A 14,196-nucleotide genomic window follows, 5' to 3' on the forward strand; every position below is an offset into this window, starting at 1 on the left:
GCATTTAGAATGATTCCATGTCTTCGCTATTGTGAATTGAGCTGCAATAAACATAGAGGTGCAGATAGCTCCTTTATTTGCTGATTTCATTTCTTTTGGGTAAATTCCCAGAAGTGGGATGGATGCGTCATATGGTAGGGCTATATTCAGATTTCTGAGGTATCTCCAAACTGTCTTCTACAGTGGCTTTACCAGTTTGCATTCCCACCAACAGTGGATTAGGGTACCTTTTTCCCCACATCCTCGCCAGCATCTGTTGTTTATTGATTTCTATATGAAAGCCATTCTAACTGGAGTGAGGTGAAACCTCATTGTGGTTTTGATTTGCATCTCCCTAAAGGTTAGTGATCCTGAACATTTTTTCATGTGCCTGTTGGCCGTTTGGATTTCCCCTTTTGAAAAATGTCTATTTAGGTCCTTGGACCATCTCTTAAGTGCGTTGTTTTGTTGTTGTGGAGTTTCTTGATCTCTTTGTAGACTCTGGTTATTAATCCTTTATTTGCAAATATTTTCTCCCATTCTGTTGGTTGTCTCTTCACTTTCCTGACTGTTTCTTTCGCAGTACAGAAACTTCTTAATTTGTTGTAATCCCAGTTGTTAATTTTGGCTTTGATTGCCTGTGCCTCTGGGGTCTTTTCCAAGAAGTCTTTGCATGTGCCTATATCTTGCAGGGTTTCTCCAATGTTCTCTAATAATTTGATGGTGCTGGGTCATACATTTAGATCTTTAATCCATGTTGAGTGGAATTTTGTGTAAGGTGTAAGATAGGTATCTTCCTTCATACATCTGCATATGGAAACCCAGTTTTCCCAGGACCAATTGTTGAATAGACTGTCCTTGCTCCAGAAATTGGTTTTAGCTCCTTGATCAAATATAAGTTGGTCGTAGATGTTTGGATTGATTTCTGGCATTTCTATTCTGTTCCAATGGTCTACACATCTGTTTTTGTACCAGTACCAGTCTGTTTTGATTATAACTACCTTGTAGTATGTCTTGAAATCTGGTATTGTGATGCCTCTGGCTTTGTTTTTGTTGTATAAGATTGCTTTAGCTATTTGAGGTCTCCTGTGTTTCCATGAGTTCCAGCATCATTTTTTTCTAGATCTGAGAATAATGTCTTTGGTATTTTGATTGGTATCACATTTTAAAATTTTTAAATATTAAAATTTTAAAATATTACAGATTTTTGAATCTGTAAGTTGCTTTTGGAAGAATGAACATATTGATGATATTGCTTCTTCTAACCTATGAGCCTGGAAGATTTTTCCTTTTTTGTATTTCCTTCGGTTTCTTTCTGTAAGATTTTGTAATTCTCATCGTAGAGATCTTTGACATCTTTAGTTAAGTTTATTCCGAGGTATTGGGTTCTTTTTGTAGTTATTGTGAATGGGATTGATCTTAGAAGTTCTTTCTCAGCCATGGCATTGTCTGTGTATACAAAGGCTATTGATTTTGTTTATAGATTTTATATCCTGCTACTTTATCAAACTCGTCTATGAGTTCCAATAGTCTCTTAGTGGAGTTCTTTGGATCCCCTAAATAAAGAATCATATCATCTGCAAAGAGGGATAGTTTGACTTCTTCCTTCCCAATTTGTATCCGTTTGATTTCTTTCTTATTAACTAATGGCTATGGCTAAAATTTCCAGTACTATGTTGAATAGCAATGGTGAGAGTGGGCATCCCTGTCTAGTACCAGATCTCAGCTAGAATGCTTCCAACATTTCCCCATTCAGTATGATGCTGGCCATGGATTTGTCATTAATTGCCTTGATTGTGTTGAGGAAAGTTCCTTCTATACCCAATTTCCTTAGAGTTTTCATCATGAAAGGGTATTCTATTTTATCAAATGCTTTATTTTCATCTCTAATTTTATTGATTTGGGTCTTCTTCTCTCCTTTTTTGATTAATTGGGCCAATTTGTGTCAATTTTGTTTATTTTTTCAAAAACCAGTTCTTTGTTTTGCTGATCTTTTGTATTTTTTTTGATTTGATTTTGTTGATTTTTTTTCTAATTTTAATTATTTCTCTTCTCCTACTAGTTTTGGGTTTGTTTGCTGTAGTTTTTCTAGATCCTTGAAATACATTGATAGCTCATTTATTTGGTGCCTTTCCCATTTCTTTATGTAGGCACCTATTGCTATAACCTTTCCTCTTACCATTGCTTTTGCTGTATACCATAAGTTTTGATATGTTGTGTTGATATCTTCATTTGCTTCCAGAAAGCTTTTCATTTCTCTTTTGCTTTCTTCTTTGACCCAGTGTTCATTCAGGAGCATTTTGTTCCGTCTCCATGTGTTTGCATATCTAGAGATTCCAGAGTTACTGATTTCCAGCTTCATTCCATTGTCTGAGAAGATGCATAGTATGATTTTAATTTTTTTGAATTTGCTGAGACTTGCTTTATGGCCTAGTATATGGTCCATCCTAGAGAAAGTTCCATGAATTGCTGAGAAGAATGTGTATTCTGCAACGGTAGAATGAAAAGATCTGTAGATATCTTTTAGGTCCATTTGGTCTATAGTGTCAATTAAATCTGCGGTTTCCTTGTTGACTTTCTGTTCAGTTGATCTGTCCATTGCTGAAAGTGGAGTACTGAAGTCTCCCAATACTATTGCATTGGAGGCTAAGTCTCCCTTTAAATCCCTTAACATATCTTTTAAATAGCCAGGTGTCCTGTAATTAAGTATATATACATTTATAGGCCCCTGCGTCAGCGCGTGCTCCAGGCCACGGCTGTGTGGGCTGGAGAGGGAGCAAGGCAGCGGTGGCAGTGCCCCAGAGCTGAGGGGACACGCGGGCCTCACGCCGCAGGAATAGGTGGCTGCAAAGGAGTCCCGAGGCTCGCTGCCTGCGGCCAAAGAGGTTGGCCTCTCGCGCACTCGTCTCAGCAGCTGCGGGCCGCTTCCCTCGCCCCGAGTGGCTGCCGCACCTGGAGACTCTTCGTGACATGGGCCTAAGCTGCCGCAGCTGCGGGCATTTAAAAAAAATTTATAATAGTTTATCTTCCTAAATTTAAACACCCAAGAATAATCATGTGTTAATTACAGAGTTCAACCAATAGTATTAATTAGAACAAAAAAATACTAAAAGGGATAAAGTATTAAATTGTACATCAACAGTCAGGACAAGGGCTGATCAAGTCACTGTTTCTCATAAATTTAACTGAAAAGTGATCCCTGTTAAATATAAGAGTGGGAATAAGAGAGGGAGGAGATGTACAATTTGGAACATGCTCAATCAGACTTTCCCCAAATGGTGGAGTTAGAAATGTGCCAGGGTATTCCAATACAATCCCATCAAGGTTGCATGTACCAATGCCATCTCACTAGTCCAAGTGATCAATTTCAGTTCACAATTGATCATATCGATAGGTCTAAGAGTCAAAGGGATCACACAAACAAGACTAGTGTCTGCAAATACTAACTGATAGAATAAAAAAGGGAGAGAATGATCCAACATGGGAAGTGGGATACACAGCAGACTCATAGAATGGTGAATGTCCTAAACAGCACTCTGGCCTCAGAATCAGCCCTTAAGGCATTCAGATCTGGCTGAAGAGCCCATGAGAGTATTTTAGGCATGGAAAGCCAAGACACTCTGGGAAAAAAAAGAGGACCTAAATGAAAGACCTCTGCAAGTGAGATCCCAGTAGAAAGAACAGGCCATCAAAGAAGGAGGTACCTTTCTCTGAAAGGAGGAGAGAACTTCCACTTTGACTATGACCCTGTCTAAATAAGATTGAAGTTGGCGAACTCAAAAGGTTTCCATAGCCTTGGCAACTCATGACTAGAGCCTAGGGAGATTACTGATGCCATAAACAAGAGTGTCAAATTGTTAAGTCAACAACAGGAGTAACTGTGTACTTACTCCTCATGTGGGATCTCTGTCCTTAATGTGTTGTTCAATGTGAATTAATGCTATAACTAATACTGAAACAGTATTTTACACTTTATGTTCTGTGTGGTGCAAACTGATGAAATCTTAACATATACTAAATCGATCTTCTGTATATAAAGAGAATTGAAAATGAATCTTGATGTGAATGGAATGGGAGAGGGAGCGGGAAAGGGGAAGGGTGCAAGTGGGAGGGAAGTTATGGGGGGGAGACAATGTAATCCATAAACTGTACTTTGGAAATATATATTTACTAAATAAAAGTTTAAAAAAAAATCTTCCTGTTGAATTGATCCTTTACTCATTATATAGTGCCCCCCTTTGTCTCTTTTAACAGTTTTTTGTGTTAAAGTCTATTTTGTCTCATATTAAGATGGCTACACAAGCTCTTTTCTAGTTTCTGTTGGCATGGAATATCTTTTTCCAACCTTCCACTTTCAGTCTACATGCACATTTTTGGAAAGATGTGTTTCTTGTAAGCAGCAAATAGATGAGTTTTGTTTCTTAATCCATTCAGCTAATTTGTGTCTCTTAACTGGACAGTTGAGGCCATTTACATTCTTTTTTTTATCTTTTATTTAATGAATATAAATTTCCAAAGTATGACTTATGGATTACAATGGCTTCCCCCCCATACCGTCCCTCCCACCCACAACCCTCCCCTTTCCCACTCCCTCTCCCCTTCCATTCACATCAAGATTCATTTTCGATTATCTTAATATACAGAAGATCAGCTTAGTATACATTAAGTAAGGATTTCAACAGTTTGCTCCCACACAGAAACATAAAGTGAAAAATAATAGATGATTTTTTTTAAATGATGATGAAATCAGATCAGACCTATTGTCATGTTTAATCCCAGTGAGAGTCAAGTTGGGAATTGATAATTTCTTTCTTTTTTTTTCTTTTTTTCTTTTTTTTTCTTTTTTTTTTCAGAAGATCAGTTTAGTATACATTAAGTAAAGATTTCAACCGTTTGCACCCCCATAGAAACACAAAGTGAAATATACTGTTTGAGTACTCGTTATAGCATTAAGCCTCAATGTACAGCACATTAAGGACAGAGATCCTACATGAGGAGTAAGTGCACTGTGACTCCTGTTGTTGACTTCACAAATTGACACTCCTGTTTATGGCATCAGTAATCTCCCTATGCACCAGTCATGAGTTTCCAAGGCTATGGAAGCCCCTTGAGTTCTCCGACTCTTATCTTGTTTAGACAAGGTCATAGTCAAAGTGGAGGTTCTCTCCTCCCTTCAGAGAAAGGTACCTCCTTCTTTGAAGACCTGTTCTTTCCACTGGGATCTCACTCACAGAGATCTTTTTGCCAGAGTGTCTTGGCTTTCCATGCCTGAAATACTCTCATGGGCTTTTCAGCCAGATCCGAGTGAGGCCATTTACATTCAATGTGACGATTGATAAGTAGTGATTTTGCCCTGCCATTTTCCAAAGATATTTCTGATTTATTCTTTGAACTTTCCATGGTCTTTTATTGAGTGATTTTCTTCCTTTACCTTCTTTTGTACTGATGGCCGTGTTTCTGTGTGTAACACATCTTTAAGCATCTTTTTTTTTTTTTGACAGGCAGAGTGGACAGTGAGAGAGAGACAGAGAGAAAGGTCTTCCTTTGCCGTTGGTTCACCCTCCAATGGCCGCCGTGGCCGGCACGCTGCGGCCAGCGCACCGCGCTGATCTGAAGGCAGGAGCCAGGTACTTATCCTGGTCTCCCATGGGGTGCAGGGCCCAAGTACTTGGGCCATCCTCCACTGCACTCCCTGGCCACAGCAGAGAGCTGGCCTGGAAGAGGGGCAACCGGGACAGAATCCAGCGCCCCGACCGGGACTAGAATCCAGTGTGCCGGCGCCGCAAGGTAGAGGATTAGCCTAGAGAGCCGTGGCGCCGGCCATCTTTAAGCATCTTTTGCAGGGCTGGACAAGTGATGACAAATTCTTTCTATTTCTGTTTGTTATGAAAGGTCTTTATTTCACCTTCATTCACAAATGACAGCTTTGCAGGGTATAATATTCTGGGATGACAGGTTTTTTCTCTTAGGACTTGGGCTATACCTTGCCATTCTCTCCTAGCCTACAGAGTTTCTCATGAAAAGTCTGCTGTGAATCTTATCAGATATCCTCTGAAAGTAATCTGGTGTTTCTCCCTTGCACAGTTTAGAATCTTTTCTTTATGTTTCACTTGGTGAGTTTGATTACAATGTGTTGTGGTGAGGATCTTTTCTGGTCATGTCTATTGGGTGTTCTGTGTGCTGCCTGTACTTGGACGTCTCTTTCTTTCTCCAAACCCGGTAAGTTTTCTCCTAGTATTTCACTAAAAAGACCTTCTAATCCTTTCTCTCTCTCCATGCCTTCAGGAACTCCTAGAATCCGAGTGTTGAGTTTTCTTGTAGTATCCTATAGATTTCCAACAATGTTTTTAGATTTCTAATTTTCTCTTGTTTTTGGTTTCACTGTATCCTTTCCTGTGCTCTGTCTTCTAAATCTGATATTCTCTCTTCTGCCTCACTGATTGTGTTTTTAAAGCTCTCCACTGCATATTTTTGTTCTATTGAATTCTTCATTTCATTTTGATTCCTCCTTAAAATTTCCATTTCACTAGAGAGATTTTCTTTCATGTCTTGCATGGATTTCAGTAGTTCATGCATTTGCTTTTGATTACTTCTTTGTAATCTTATGATCGATTTTTTGAGTTCCTTTTTTTTTTTTCATTTCTTCTATCTCGTCGTCTTCATAATATTTTATAAAGAAGTGTTCTTTTGAGTCGTGTTTTCTTCCTTATTCTTGATTCTTGGAATGTTGTGTTTGTTGTTCAGCATTTGTGAAGATACTCGTTGGTTTCTTCTTTTTTTCCCCATTGTGGCAGCCTTTATCGTTGTACTATGACTCTGTAGATAAGTGGACTGTCTGCTTTCAGTGAATCTCTACAGGCTTCTAGTTGATATGGCCAGAGAGCTCTGCTCAGTTCTCCAGGGTTAAGGATGTGCCTAAGGTGACACACCCAGGTTTGGCATGGTAAATCTTCTCTTTCTTTTGTTAATCAGAAGGGAACTAATTCTACTCAGCTGAGCTCTTCTCCTCAATGGAGACCAGTGCCTGAGCACTAGACCAGTGGGTATAATATTTATCTGCTCTGTCCCAAGGACCACACAAATGATCTGTGCAATCCTCAGTGTAAGTTCAGATTCCCCAGCAATGTCTCTCACAGGTTAATCAGGACCATCCAAGCTTGTGGCATCTCCCACTGAGATTGCTAAAGTTTCAGCCACACCATGAGTTCTCCCACACACACTCTTTTTTTTTCACAGTCCCATTTCAGAAGCTTCACACAGTCAAAAGCTCCTAGCCCCCTGTTATTTCTCCCCACCAGGGTCAGGAGTCTGCACTTGGCTGATTGCCAGGCACAGACATGAGCTGTTGCATATATCCAAAATGGCACCTGCTCTATTGGCTTGTACGCCTTTGTAAGGTGATCAGAGAGAGGGAAACGTGACCGTATCGTCCTTTTTTTTTTCTTTCCTCTAGTTAGACTGGTACACTTTCCCCCATGGGGCTTCAAGCCTTTTTCCCTCTAGGATCTTCCTGCCGCTTTTACGCCAGTGTCTCAGACTACTGTAGTCTTGTCTCACCTCACTTTCCAGCGTTGGTGCATTGGCTCTCAGCTATTGGAGTCCCGAGCCATGGGCATCCATGCCCTCCATGTAGTTCCACTGTGTCCCTCTAATTTCGGTAGAGTTTTCTCTGTCGTTTTTTCCGTAACTCTTCCCTGAGACTACACTATCTCCATTTTCGTTAAACTATCTTCTCCTGGGCTAGATAAGTAAGAGGTCCACCCAATTTGTTGCTTTTTATTGTTGATCAGTATTTCATGGTACAGACATACCACAATTTAATTAACCATCCACCTGTTGAAGGGATGGATTATTATCATTTTGTGGCTAATATGAATAAAGATACTTTGGACATTCTTGTATTGAAGTTTGTATTGAAGTTGTATTGAAGTTCTATTCAAGTTTTATGTGAACAAAAATCTTCATTTCTCTCTGATAAATGGTGAAGAGTATTATTGCTGGGTCTTATGGTAAGTGTATTTAACTTTCAAGAAAATACAAAATTCTTCCCACTTTCCATTTGAACCAGTAGTAAATGACCGCTATATTTTATCTATATCCCTATCAGTACTTGCTATTTTCATTCTGCTAGATGTGTGGTGAAGTCTCATTGTAGTTTTATTTGTTAATTTCTAATGGCTAATATTAATATCTTCTCATATGCCTACATATTTTCCACATGTGAATATATTTCAATGAAATGTCTCCTCATGCCTTTTACTCAAATTCTAATTATATTATTTGCTTTCTTTTTAATTTAATTTAATTTAATTTTTTATTTAATAAATGAATTTACAAAGTGCAACTTGTGTATTGTTGTGGCTCCTCCCCCCCAACCTCCCTCCCTCCCGCAGCCCTCCCCTCTTCCACTCCCTCTCCCATCCCGCCCTTCATCAAGTTTCATTTTCAATTACCTTCATATACAGAAGATCAACTAAGTATACACTAAGCAAGGATTTCAACAGGCTGCACTGACACAACCGCACAAGGTATAGGGCATTGTTCGACTAGTAGTGTTGTTTTTAAGTTTCATAGTAAAACACATTAAGGACAGAGATCCTACGTGGGGAGGCTGTACCCAGTGACTCCCATTGTTGATTTAACAATTGGCGCTCTTTTTTATGACATCAGCAATCACCCGAGACTCTTGCTATGAGCTGTCTAGGCTATGGAAGCCCCTTGAGTTCATCAACTCTGAACTTGTTTAGTCAAGGCCATATCACAGTGGAGGTTCGTTCCTCCCTTCAGAGAAAGGCGCCTCCCTCCTTGATGGCCTGTTCCTTCTGCTGGGGTCTTGTTCACCAGGATCTTTAATTTAGATTGCTTTTTGCCACCGTGTCATGGCTTCCCATGCCTGTGAGACTCTCATGGACCTTTTAGCCAGATCCGAATGTCCCAAGGGTTGATTCTAAGGCAGGAGTTATTTGCTTTCTTTTAAAAATGAGTTGTTTTATTTATTTGAAAGGCAGAGTTAGAGAGAAAGAGAAAAGGAGAGACACAAACACACATACAGAGAGAGAGAGAGAGAGAGAATCTTCCATCCACTGGTTCACTCCCCAAATGGCCACAATGGCAGGGGATGTGCCAGGCCAAAGCAAAGAGCCAGGAGCTTCCTCAGGGTCTCCCACATAGATACAGGTACTCAAAAGCTTGGGCCATCCTACACTGCCTGCACAGGCACATTATCAGGGAGCTGGATCAGATGTGGTGCTGCAGGCAGCAGCTTAACCCACTATGCCACCACGCCATCCCTGATTAGTTGTTTTCTTGCAAACAGTAAATTTAGATGGAGCATCTTTTTTTTATTAACATATTTTAATTTATTTTTCAAGGACTATAAATTTCATAAGTACAGCTTTAGGAATATAGTTACTCTTCCTACCATATTAGCCCTCCCACCCCTCCCCCTTCTCCCTCTCCCCTTGCCAGTCCCATTCTCCATTAAGATTCATTTTCAATTAATTTTGTACACAGAAGACCAACTCTATACTAAGTAAAGATTTCAACTATTTGCAGACACACACACACACACACACACACACAGAGTATGAGAACTGGATTTACAGTTAACTCTCAATATGGGGCCGGTGCTGTGGCTCAGCGGGTTAACTCCCTGGCCTAAAGTTCCGGCATTCCTTATGGGCACCAGTCCGAGACCTGGATGCTCCACTTCCGATCCAGCTCTCTGCTATGGCCTGGGACAGCAGTAAGAAGATGTCCCAAGTCCTTGGGCCCCTGCACCCACATGGGAGACCCAGAGGAAGCTCCTGGTTCCTGGCTTTGGATCGGCAAAGTTCATGGCCGTTGCTGCCATCTGGGGAGTGAACCATCGGATGGAAGACCTCTCTCTCTCTCTCTCTCTCTCTCTCTCTCTCTGCTTCTCCTCTCTCTGTGTAACTCTGACTTTCAAATAAATAAATAAATCTTTAAAAAAAACTCTCAATACAACTCATTGAGGACAGAGGTCCTACATGGGGAGTTAGTGCACAGTGACTCCTGTCGTTAACTTAACAATTAACACTCTTATGTGTGATGTCAGTGACCACCCAAGGCTCTTAAAATGAGCTGCCTAGACTATGAAAGCCTTTTGAGTCCACAAATTCCATCAGTATTTGGATAAGGCCATAAGCAAAGTGGAAGTTCTCTCTCCCCTTCAGAAAAAATTACATCCTTCTTAGATAGCCACTTCTTTCCACTGGGGTCTCACTCAAGGATCCTTCATGTAGGACATTTTTGCCACAGTGTCTTGGCTTTCCATGCTTGAAATGCTCTCTTGGGCTTTTAAGCCAGACCAGAATGACTTAAGGGCTGATTCTGATGTCAGTGTGTTACTTAAAGCAATTGTAATTCTATGGGTCTGCCATGTGGACTGCTTCTCATGTTGGACATTCTCTCCTTTTTAATTATTATTGCCGGGCACTTGATCCTTGCTCCTGGGAATGGTTTTAGTTTAGCTCCTTGGTCAAATATAAGTTGGTCGTAGATGTTTGGACTGATTTCTGGCATTTCTATTCTGTTCCATTAGTCTACGCATCTGTTTTTGTACCAGTAACTGTCTGTTTTGATTATAACTGCCTTGTAGTATGTCTTGAAATCTGGTATTGTGATGCCTCTGGCTTTGTTTTTGTTGTATAAGATTGCTTTAGCTATTCGAGGTCTCCTGTGTTTCCATATGAATTTCAGTATCATTTTTTCTAGATCTGAGAATAATGTCTTTGGTATTTTGATTGGTATCATATTAAATCTGTAAATTGCTTATGGAAGAATGGATATTGGTTCTTCCAATCCATGAACATGGAAGATTTTTCCATTTTTTTTTATTAGATGGAGCATCTTAAATCTATCTTTCTAACAAGGTCACATATTCTTTATATGTTGTGTATGTAAATCCTTACCAACATATATAATAGATTATCTTTTCATCCTCTTCACAAATTTTGAACCGAAGATCTCTTCTTTTCACGAAGTATTAATTTGGACAATTTATTGATTTTTTTTCTTTGATGGATTGTGTAAAGTCTAAGAATGTTTCACTAAGCCCTAGGTTCCAAAGATTAGCCCCTGTAACATTTTGAAAAATGTAAAGCTTTATGGATACATGTAAATCTACGATCCATTTTGAGTTAATTTATATATAAGGCAGTAGAAAATTGGATTATTTCCATCTCATTGACTGTTTCCTTAGATTTTTTCAAGATTTATTTATTTATTTGAAAGGCAGAGAAGGGGGGAAGGTAGGGAGGGGAGATACAGAGAAAGAGAGGGAAGGAGAGAGGGAGAGAGAAATCTTCTATCAGCTGGATCACTCCCCAAATGGCCCCAAAGCTGGAGGTTGGGCCAGGCCAAAACCAGGAGCCTGGAACTCCATCTGGGTCTCCCACATAGGTGCGGGGGCCCAAGTACTTGAGCCATCTTCAACTGCATTCCAAGGTGCATTAGTAGGGACCTAGATCAGAAGTACAGCAGCAAGGACTCAAACTGGCACTCTAATATGGGATGTCAGTGTCCTAGGTGGCAGCTTAGCTCATGATGCCACAGCTCCATCCCCTCCCCAACAATTTTTGAGGCATGACTGGCAAGTAAACATTTATATATTTGAAGTATACAGTGTGTTTTGATGCCTTGATATTCATATATATTGCAAAATTATTGCTACATTAACCTAATTAACCTGTTAGTTCACAGTTAATTTTTTTATTGTGTGAACACTTGAGATGTGCTGTCTTAGTAAATTTCAGGGATACAATACAGTATTATTAGATATAGTCACTACTCTGAGTATTAGATCCCCAGAACTTGTTCATCTTAAAACTAAAAATTTTTACCCTTTTATCAGTATTTCCCCCTTATTTGTCTGATATAAATATGGCCATCTTTGGGGCCGGCACTGTGGCGTAGTGAGTAAAGCCACCGCCTGCAGTGCTGGCATCTCAAATGGGTGCCGGTTCCAGTCCGGGCTGCTCCACTTCCAATCCAGTTCTCCGCCATGGCCTGAGAAAGCAGTAAAAGATGGCCCAAGTGCTTGGGCCCTCCACCCACATGGGAGACCCAGAAGAAACTCCTGACTCCTGGCTTTAGATCAGCACAGCTCTGGCCATTGTGGCCAGTTAGGGAGTGAACCAGCGGATGGAAGACTCTCTCTCTCTCTCTCTCTCTCTCTCTCTCTCTCTGCTTCTCCTTCTCTCTGTGTGTAACTCCGACTTTCAAATAAAAAAATCTTTTAAAAAATTAAATTAATATAGCCACCTTTGCTCTCTTTTGGTTACCATTTGCATGAAATATTTTTTCCTGCCCTTCACTTTCAAGCTGTGTGTTTCCTTAAAACTAAAATGAGTCTCTTGTACACTCTTTTGTTTTTATTCATTCAAGCATTCTACATATTTTGACTGGGAGGTTCAATCCATTTATATTTAATATAATTATTCATTGGGAAGGATTCACATATTGCTATTTAACTTCTTTTGTTTCATATGGTTCTTTTTTCCTACTTTTCCTCATGCTGTCTTACTTTGTTACACTAATTTTTTCTGTTGATACAGTTTGATTTCTTTATCATTTTCATTTGTGTGTCTTACATAGTTATTTTATTTGTGGATACCATGGGACTTACATAAAATGTCTGATAGCCTAGCAATTTCCTTTAAACTCATAAAAACTTCAATCACATAAAAATTCTAAACTTTACTTTCTTTCCCCATCATACTTTGTTATTTAATGTAGCAATATACATCTTTTAAAGTGTATCCATTAACTTTATTATAGTTTGTTACTTTTAACTTTTGTCTTAACATTTGTGCTAGAATTAAGTCATTTATACAGTGCTGCCTTTGTTCTCAATTGAAACCAAATGTCAAAAGTGTGCAGGGCTCTATCAGTGCTCTAGGACAGGTGACAGAGGCCAGTATTTTGGGAAGCCACGCTCCAAAATTTGGAATATTGGATGAGTGATTCAACCACTTTGTTTCTCTCTCAAAGAAAGGCCAGGAGCTGAGTTTTACATACAGTCATACAGTCATTCTGTACTGAGCTTGGGGGACGGATTACTCTGACAAAGTGTTTTTAACTTCTCTATGGGTTCCAATGTAGGTCTTTCATGCTCACCCAAAATGAGGGAGCCTCTCAGTGTGGGGAGCAACTCGGACTAGACTAAGTTACTGGAATTAAGACTTATTCTATGCATCTGCTCTCCCACAGTATGGCGCTGGGAGAGGAGAAAACAGCTTCTGCGTAGCTGCCTCTTGCCAACTTGAGTGATGACCTCCAGGAGCTGATCCTGCTCCTGATTGGAGGAGAGCAGCGTACTCGGCGTGTGGGCAGCCGAGTTAGGATTGGCGGAGGAGGACTATAAAGGAGGAGAGAGACGGCATGCACCAGGAACATCTAACGGGAACATCTATCTGAAGGAACACCTGTGCAGCCCCCGAGAGAGCCGGCCGGCGGTGTGCCGCTCCCCCGCGGAAGTGGGGAATGTGGCAGGGGGAACCGCCCTTCCACGGAGGTGGAAGGGACAGTAGCCAACCCGGGAAGAACCAGCAGCAAACCCGGGGAGGGCCAAGCAGACGAAAGAACAGCGCAGGGTCCTGTGTCGTTCCTCCACGAAGACGGGGAGCGACATCTCAGTTTCTGGATTTGTCACAAGAGGAGTTTTTTCATGTTTTGTTGTTGAAATCAGAGTATCTGTAAGAAGTGTGTCCACTGGGGAAAGGAGAGTCCAAGGTTTCCTAGTTTACCATCTTGCTGATGTCACATACACCCCACCTCTTCTTACATGTTGTCTGTTTTTCCACTAGACCTCTTAGTATATTAATCATAGTTGTTTTAAATTACCCTCTGAAAATTCCAACATGTCTGTCATATCTGATACATCATATCTTAGTTTGGTTCTGATGCTTACTGTCTCTTCAAATTGTGCTTCTTGTATTTTTAATATGCCTTGGAGTTTTTTCTTTCTTTTTTTTTTTTCAATTATGACAGGCAGAGTGGACAGTGAGAGAGCGAGACAGAGAGAAAGGTCTTCCTTTTTCCGTTGGTTCACCCCCCCCCCAATGGCTGCTGTGGCCGGCGTGCTGCAGCTGGCGCACCGCACTGATCGGAAGCCAGGAACCAGGTGCTTTTCCCGGTCTCCCATGCGGGTGCAGGGCCCAAGGACTTGGGCCATCCTCCACTGCACTCCTGAGC

This window comes from Oryctolagus cuniculus, chromosome X (assembly GCF_964237555.1).
Source record: "Oryctolagus cuniculus chromosome X, mOryCun1.1, whole genome shotgun sequence".
In the NCBI taxonomy this organism is placed as follows: Eukaryota; Metazoa; Chordata; class Mammalia; order Lagomorpha; family Leporidae; genus Oryctolagus; species Oryctolagus cuniculus.